Genomic DNA, 8,312 nt, shown 5'->3' with positions numbered 1-8,312 from the left:
TTAAATGCATGAAGTAAGTCAATGCTAATCCTATAGCACCTGTGATAAGGGAAAGTAGACCAAAGGTTGACGATAAAAAGCCAACAAAGATGTCGAAAATATATCCAGTTTGCGTGTAAAGTCCACCAACCATTTAAATAACAGCTAAAATGAATTTTGGAAAAAACGTTATGTTCGGTGGCTTGTACTGAAGAAAACGAAATAGAAAACGGAATAGAAAACGGAATAAGGTTTAAAGAGTACAATAATTCATCAATAGCAACTTTAAATCTCAGATAACATCTATATGAATCTTGGTCTTCATACGCGCAGAGCTAGTACTCTGTACGCAGTAGGTTGTAATAGTTTTATACCTGACGGATGGATAGGCCAGGTTACGAACAGCCATAAAAGCTTCATCTCAATATTTCACAATGCCCATATTATGCAACATTCGACACCATGGCCCAGAAAAATCGGAAAATCAGGAAAATCGGAAAAATGGATTGTGCTGAGTTAGAAAAATTAGCATCGTTTAAGCCTGATTCGTAATGAAAAAAAAATGTTATGCGTACATCGTAAAAAAATAAGTTGGTCTAATTGGACAAGCCTGTTATTTTGGTCCATATGTGAAAAAGTAGGATTGAATTCAACTTTTATACATGTATCGGAAACTATATAAACAAAAAAAAATGTGCTGAAAAGCTCAAAATAGAGAGAGATTTTTATGAAGACGATCGCTATTTTGCTAGCATTGAAAACTTTTTCCCACCAAAGTCTTCTACTTGGCTAATAGAAAAATCATAAGATTGTTTTTCTCAGTTCTGATAAATAATATTTAATAAATGTCCCATCAGATAACATAATATGGGCTAGAATTAACACATTGTGGCTTGAGTAACAATTTTAGCTTTATTTTACTTAATGGGGGTTATAAAAAATCTTGTTACCGCGAGATTGGTACTGCTTTAAGCTTTCACGAAATGCTTCGCTACCCTGCAAGCTAATATTGTGGCCAGGTTTGACTGCTATTTTAACAACTTTGAGGGGATTTATCTGACAAAGTTGCTAGTTTTGAACAAAATGAAGAATTATTTTTTAATCAGCATATTAATTTGAGTTGATCTAGATTACCTTTTTTTTTCACGGGAGGTAAAGCTTTCAAGATTTCTACTTCCTAATACATAAATTTATTAAAATACTTACTATTCTAAGGGTTATAACATGTAAAATCACAGGTCTATTCTTCTACTTCCGTTTAATAACTCTGTTATTGGTGGATAAGAAGGAGTGTTTGACTGTGTTGTTGCTGGATTGCTTGCCGTGAACGCTATATTATGTCCATGTTGAAGCAACATGATAAAAATTTAGTATTGAACTTTGATAAATTTAAAAATTGGTAGAAAACAAGATTCCTGTTATCTTGTTTAGGTATTTTGTATAACCAAAGACTATATCTGCTCAAGTTATATCTTCTTTTACTGTGTTTATGGTGGCAAACGATTTATATATTGTAGCACCCTTTTTATTTTTGTTCACTTGCCAAGACATATAGACAAATTAAAATACAAGATGTTTTGTGAACATGCAAAGGTGATTATATATAATGATCAGTAGATTATTAATTAAAGAAAAAAATTCTCTTATAACAGTGGTACGATAACTATATTTGCAGCACGCATTGAGTAACAGAAGGTATAACATATCCTCGTGGTTCTAGCGGCTGACTCTTTCTACTACGTAAGTAAGTAAGTAAGTAAGTAACGGGAAGTTTTAACGTCCTAGGGATTCCATCCTAACGGTTGTTTCTTCCTCCCCTTCGACTGTAACTACGTCACCTTCTTCCCAGATAACCGTACAGCATTGCTCTAACTTGCTTGCCTGCCAAACAAGCCGATTAGCAGTCAACACTACATTTAAAGTGCGACTCGAACTCTAAACCTTATGATTACAAGCCAAATGCGCTACCACTACACTATCTCTTTCTTTCTTCCGACGGCAACTACGTTGTATTGCTGCTACAGATGTGTAGAGATAATCTAAAGTATGATTTCAATGTCCACAACACTTGCTGTTTTAGCCACTATCAGGCTTCATCAGCATCCAGATGAGTTGAAATAATAAACCAGTTATAGACCACACAAAAAAGGGAGGCTATGAAAATTTTGCGGGCATGTTGTCAATGCATAACTCCAATAATACATTAATATTAATATACATTAATCGCATGCACCTGTATCTACTGTAATTGTAATTATTAAAGTTATGGCTGTTAAGCAATGCAAGTTAACTACCCATGACAAAGCTTGGATGGCACTAATGCAAACAGCTTTTGAATTAAACTACAATGGAATTTAGTCTATTTGGATGATCTACTCTACTTGAATGCTTAAACAGATGTGTTTAGGCACATATCTGTCTAAGCATCCTCCTAGGTCTTGGTGAAGGTGTTTGACCCATTTTTGTCCCCAGAGCTCTTTGAGATTAAAACCTAGTTTATCTCAAATAGCTCTGGGACCGAGAATGTCTTTAACCCTTTTTATTTTCCAAATTTACAAAATGTATGTACTAAGCCCAATGGCGTAATCACTGAGTTTTTGATATCTTTTTTATTTCTTACATTAAAAAAATATATTGGTTCTAACATAATAAAAACAAACTGAAAATTTCTTCTTATAGTTGATAGTAAAGACACCTGGTATTCTTTTGCTTAATTTGCCTTAATTTAACTTCTTTTAAGGAGCACAGATCAAAAATCGACCCTTGAAGGGTAAGGATGGAATAAAATAATTATTACGGCTTAAAAGATTAGTATAGTGGCGTAAGGCTAAGAAAAGCTAGTACTGTGACGATGCCGACGTTTGTTACATAACAAACCTTTGACTAATTCTTGAAAATGCAACATGAAAAAGAAGAACTAAGCAGAGTTGTAAATGTAAAGCATATACCATCTGCAGTACTACGACATCATGTCACTGCAACGACTTCTTCAACTCAAAACAAAAGTGATATAGTATTGGTATGAATGGCGGCTAGATAGTTCAAAACAAAACTGATGAATGTGAAGAAAAGGTTAGCTAGATGTTACAAATATTTAATATTCAACTCAACATTCTTTAGATAGTTTCAAATCTGAATTTAAACTCTAAGTAGAAACTCCTTCAGCAAATGATGATAATATGCTGCCATTAAACAATCACAAGAGGGAAGAAGAGGCTTTATACCATTTACTTGCCATCAGTGATCAAACTGAGAAGAAGTTGTTGCCCTGTTTTCATAAGCAGGAGCAGGTGACTTCCAACTATGACCTTATTTCAGCATGGAGCGATGACACACTCTCCCACAACCTACGCAAAAACTATATCGGCAACTGTCAAATCAATTTCCCAAAGCTATATCAAGACGTTGAACCAATCACCAATCAGGTGAATAAAACAAAAGAAGCGCGAAAACAAACAATAAAATTTAGCTATCGTAATAAAAACACAGTTGTCAAGGAGTCCGCGTTTTATCACTTCGATGATATCCATGATTATATTCGGGAATATCGGGAGAACGTAACATTGCCTTCTATAATGAAGTATAGAAAAAGTTTGTTGGGAAGTAACGAAAAGACTATTTGTAAGGAATGCGCAGCAACCTGCAATCCATACGATTTAATAAAACATTGTCAATGCTTTGCTAAACAAAGTCGATTTTCGGCGGTAAATCCATCGACAGTTTGTTACGGAAGTGATAGAGATGCAGGTCGTGTGTTAAAAGAAGAAAAACAAAAGAGGATTGGAGAAACAAGTGTTGGGATCAAAGCTAAGCAGCTATATGAATGCGTGGAAAAAAAGACCACTGGAAGAAGTAAAGTTGGCGAAAAATGCTTAATTAAAACAAGAAAAGAGGGTTCGAATTATAATAACAGGTTTTGCTCAACTATGAAGGTTCACAAAAAAGAGAAATGTGAGGTATGGATACTTTATGGTACCGCTTTAACAAAACCTTGGCCATGAAGCTAAAAAAACGAGAACCGTTAGGGATTACATATATCTGAAATGGAAATAATGAAGGAAATCTGTGCATTTGTCTCCAATGTTAAAAGCAAATGAGATATGATTCATGCGCTTCGATTGTGCCATGACATATTCCATCATATCCGTTACGTTTGAGTATGGTTCTAACCCCCATACAATATTAATAGGCATGACAGTCATTGGTCATATTAAAAATGTGTGTTATTCTAAAGGCCCAGAGCGGATAGATTTGTATGATCTTAAAATATTGTTCTGTAAAATATTTTGTTATGCCAAATTTTTATCCATTCGCACGTAAATTATAAGTTTATGATCGATGTTAATTTGTGTGTTTTTGGGTTTTTTCTTTTTTTACTACTTTTCCATTTCAAAATAATAATAACAATAATAATAATTATAACGCTTCATATTTCAGGACCAATTGTAATGTGTTACAATTGGTTCTTCTTTTGAAATAGCGTAGGAACAATGTGCATGTATGTATTGGTTAAGTTAAAAAATACTAATAAAAACATAAAATGAATAATAAAACTAAAAACTAAATTAAAACTAAATATAAAATTGTGTAATATGTACAGGCTTTCATTTTTATTTCATTTTAGAGCAAATATCGAAATCCACTTCGTATTAAAACTGGCAACGATACAGCGAATCCATTAAAAATACTCCCAAAGTCAAACGCAACTATCGGTCCTAGAATGGGTAGTAATTACCCGCCAGAATTAAAAGATTCCAGCAGAAATAGCACGCCCAGCCAACGCCTTATAAACGCGTTACGCCCAAAAGTTCCTCAGGCAGCTATTCCAAGTCGAACTTCTTCTTTTCAAGCTTGCATCATGCCAATGGCAGTCAGTGGAATTAGTTGCCAAACTAATAAAGTTAATTATTAGCCAAAAAAATATTACTGTCTGTTTATCTCTTTGTTTGTACTAAAAACGACAAAATAGTTGCGCTGAACTATCTCCTTCATTCGCACAGTAGTTTTTCACTGGTGCATCCGTTGTGTCGTTTATTGAGTGTGAAGATGGGATGCAATAAAAAAGCCGAATTCGTAGTTTGTTTTTAATATTATATAGTACATTATTGTATGAAACATGTCGGGCAAAAGTGACGAATTTTTTTCGGAAGTGACGGAAATTTTTGAATAATTTCGTCCAGACCCCCCCGGGCCTGTGAATTTCAGTTTTTGAACCACAGTAGAGCTGTCTCTCCTCCTAACGTCAATGCAAATTAATCACCAAAGAAACAAATGACTGAGTCAAGAATATTTCTTTCTTATGTTAGCCCAAATGCAATCGATGTTGGACGATTCTTTTTGACAATTCTTAATGCAACCTTGTCCCCAGGACTTGTTAGACTTTATATATTTGGACAAGTCCTGGGGACGAGGTTTTTCTTCATGTTGTTTTTAAGTTTACTTGGAAAGAGGTAACATTTATATTTTTTTTATTTATTAATTTATTTCATTCAAATCTTTCTTTCCCAGCAATTATACGAATTTAATCAGTAATTTCTTTCCTTCTCTAGCTGACTAGAAAAATCTTCATCAAAATATTTTTACAAATAAGATGTTCCGTACACCAATGACAATGTCTACGGAAACCAATTCATAAAAAATACTTTTGGTTCATAAAGTTCAGTGTGTCTTTTTTTCCATATTCATTTTTAAAGCACGATTCAGCCGCATCACTTCTTTCCTTTTTCAAAGTGTTGTAAGTACTCACAAGAATTTGCTTTTAAAAGGGTGCTTCTATAAAGAGCAAAGCCGAGAAAAATACCTGGGTTAACTGGAAGTGTGTCAAAATAAGGATCTCGAACCTGCAACCTCGAAAATATTTGTAAAGTTTAACCGCATTGGTTAGATGGCATTTTCAGAAAAACTTTAATTTTTGAAATTTTAAAACCAACTACGCATTTTCACATGATGTATGCAAATGTACATTTATCGCACGAAAAAGCGTATATGTTTAAAAACGATTCTCGACCCAGAGCTCTTTGAGGTAAACTTCGAAAGTTCTCAAAGAGCTCTGGGGACGACAATGTTTAAAATCCGGACTGGAACAAAAGACGAGCGCTAACAACATCGTTGCTAAGAACAGCAAAGGAAATTCAGCGTATCCCTGAGTTTGGTGTAATGCGCTAAAACAGGGTTCAGAGGAATCGAGATATTAGGCTAATTAAAATTTCAGAATCGAGAAGTTTTGGACAGTTAAATTTTCGGACAGCTTTTATGTCGGAAAGTAAAAAAGAAATACTCGTTCTGTTAGTGTAGCTATTTATTATTTGCGTATCTTATATTCAAACCAAAACGTGTATTTTTATCAACTGCGAACTTTCAATTACTGTTAAATGTAATAAATAATTATATGGCTTCTTGGATCAAGCGTGGACATCTTTTAATCACCCAGACTAAAACCGTCTTGTTATTATGTCTCGATATGTCGACCTTCTTTTGAGAAAAAACTCCCTGTTCTGAAAATGGAGTGGAAACGTTTTTAGCAGTATAAATTGGAAATTCTAAATCTCAAGTGATGACTAAATAAAAAAAATCTTATGGATTTTTTTAAAAAAATACAAAATAGAAATATCTTTCCTTTTTTATTTTTACATTGATTAACTACGGAGGTTGGTGGTTAGAAATAGAGCGCACGCGCATAGTATTAAACCAGATCGCATGACTATAAAGCTTGTAGCAAGCTGTTAAAAACTGTTGCTGTTAAATCTTCTTCATTGTCCCTACCACAACGAGACAACCTGATGTGCAAGATAAAATTATACTTCTTGTAAATAAATTAGTTTTCAAAGCCACAGATAAATATAATAACGAACAAACTCCGTCACCAGGCCATCTTGTTATAGGATTTTTTTTTAACCATATGTAAAGTTAAGTTGCGGAAGGAAAGCTATGACGTTTTCGGGTTTTCGGGTTTTCGGGTTAGCGCTATCGGCTTTAACATTGAGCAACAAACACAGTGAGGAAGATGAGAGAAGGCCATATAAAGTTCTGCTCTACAAAGGACATGACTAAGTGTGTGTGATAAAAGATATATCAAATAAAGAAAGAATTGATTGAGAAGTTAGGTTTTATTCACACGTGTGTTACAACGCTTTAAAATATATATTATAAAAACCTGAAAAACTGAAAAGCTTATTTTTCACTTTTTTCAGGAACTTTACAAATAATTTAAGAACCTAGGGAAAGAAGTTAGTGGATACGTTAAAAATGGATGTAACATTTCTTATTTAGGGTGTTTGTCCAAAATAGACAGGCTCGTGGCAAGGCTTTTTTAGTGTTTTGTATTTTTTTCGCCCTAAGGAAAGCAAGAGACGGGGCAGTAAAATAGTGAAATGAAATGCAATGATTTATATAAAAAAAATTCGGGCTTTTTTTTTCCTCTTGTAAGACTTAATTTTCCACTATGAAATAATGTATTTCCGTCTGATGACATTTTATAAAATTGATTATTTTATTTATTAAGGAAGAGATTATTATTTATGCATATGTAAAATCTCAAAGCAACTTTTAATTTTTGGCAACTTTGGTTCATGAATTTATATCAAGCAGGTAAATGCAAAAATAAAATTAAAACTTTTCTGTACCATTTAAAAAGTTTACTAAATGAAATATGCACGACATGTGATAATCTAAGGACCTGAATATGTAGGACATGTGATAACCCGAGGACCGAAATATGTACGACAGGTGATAATTTGAGAACCTCTATATGTAGAACGGGCGAACTCGTGGATTTTTCTACGGGATAGCGACTAGTCTTTATATTAAGATTATCTGTCATACAAAGTAATTTCGTGCTGACAAAAGCACGAAATAGGGATCCTTCGACAGAAAAAATTCTTAGTACCGGCAGAAGTGGGTTTCTGCTACCGGCTGACGACTTATATTATGACTTATGACGCATTATATTGTCTATATTACAATGCTCAATGTATATCTGTGAGTCGAAGATGGTAGCTTGAGTACCGAAGGGCTAACATGGTAGTTTGCTATATTAATTCGCAAAATAAATTATCATATTTGACACATATGTCATTTAAAGTACCAGCCAGCTAAGAATAGAAATGAGCAGTGCATTGTGGTTTCTTTGAGCTCTGTTAAAGTTGAGCAGTTTTCCCAAAATTTCCATGACTTGACTGTCAATGTATATATAATATTAATTTTTTTGATTTGAAGTTCTATTTATCCTTACTTGTTTTTTGAAATGATTTATTATTTAATATTTAAACCATGGGTAGGAGGTTTTTTAGATTCAAAGTTGTTTCGTAATTAGTTAGACTGTTGTTAAAATTTTA

Source organism: Hydractinia symbiolongicarpus, chromosome 10 (genome assembly GCF_029227915.1).
Source record: "Hydractinia symbiolongicarpus strain clone_291-10 chromosome 10, HSymV2.1, whole genome shotgun sequence".
NCBI classification, from domain to species: Eukaryota; Metazoa; Cnidaria; class Hydrozoa; order Anthoathecata; family Hydractiniidae; genus Hydractinia; species Hydractinia symbiolongicarpus.
Note: the sequence above shows the minus strand (reverse complement) of the source record.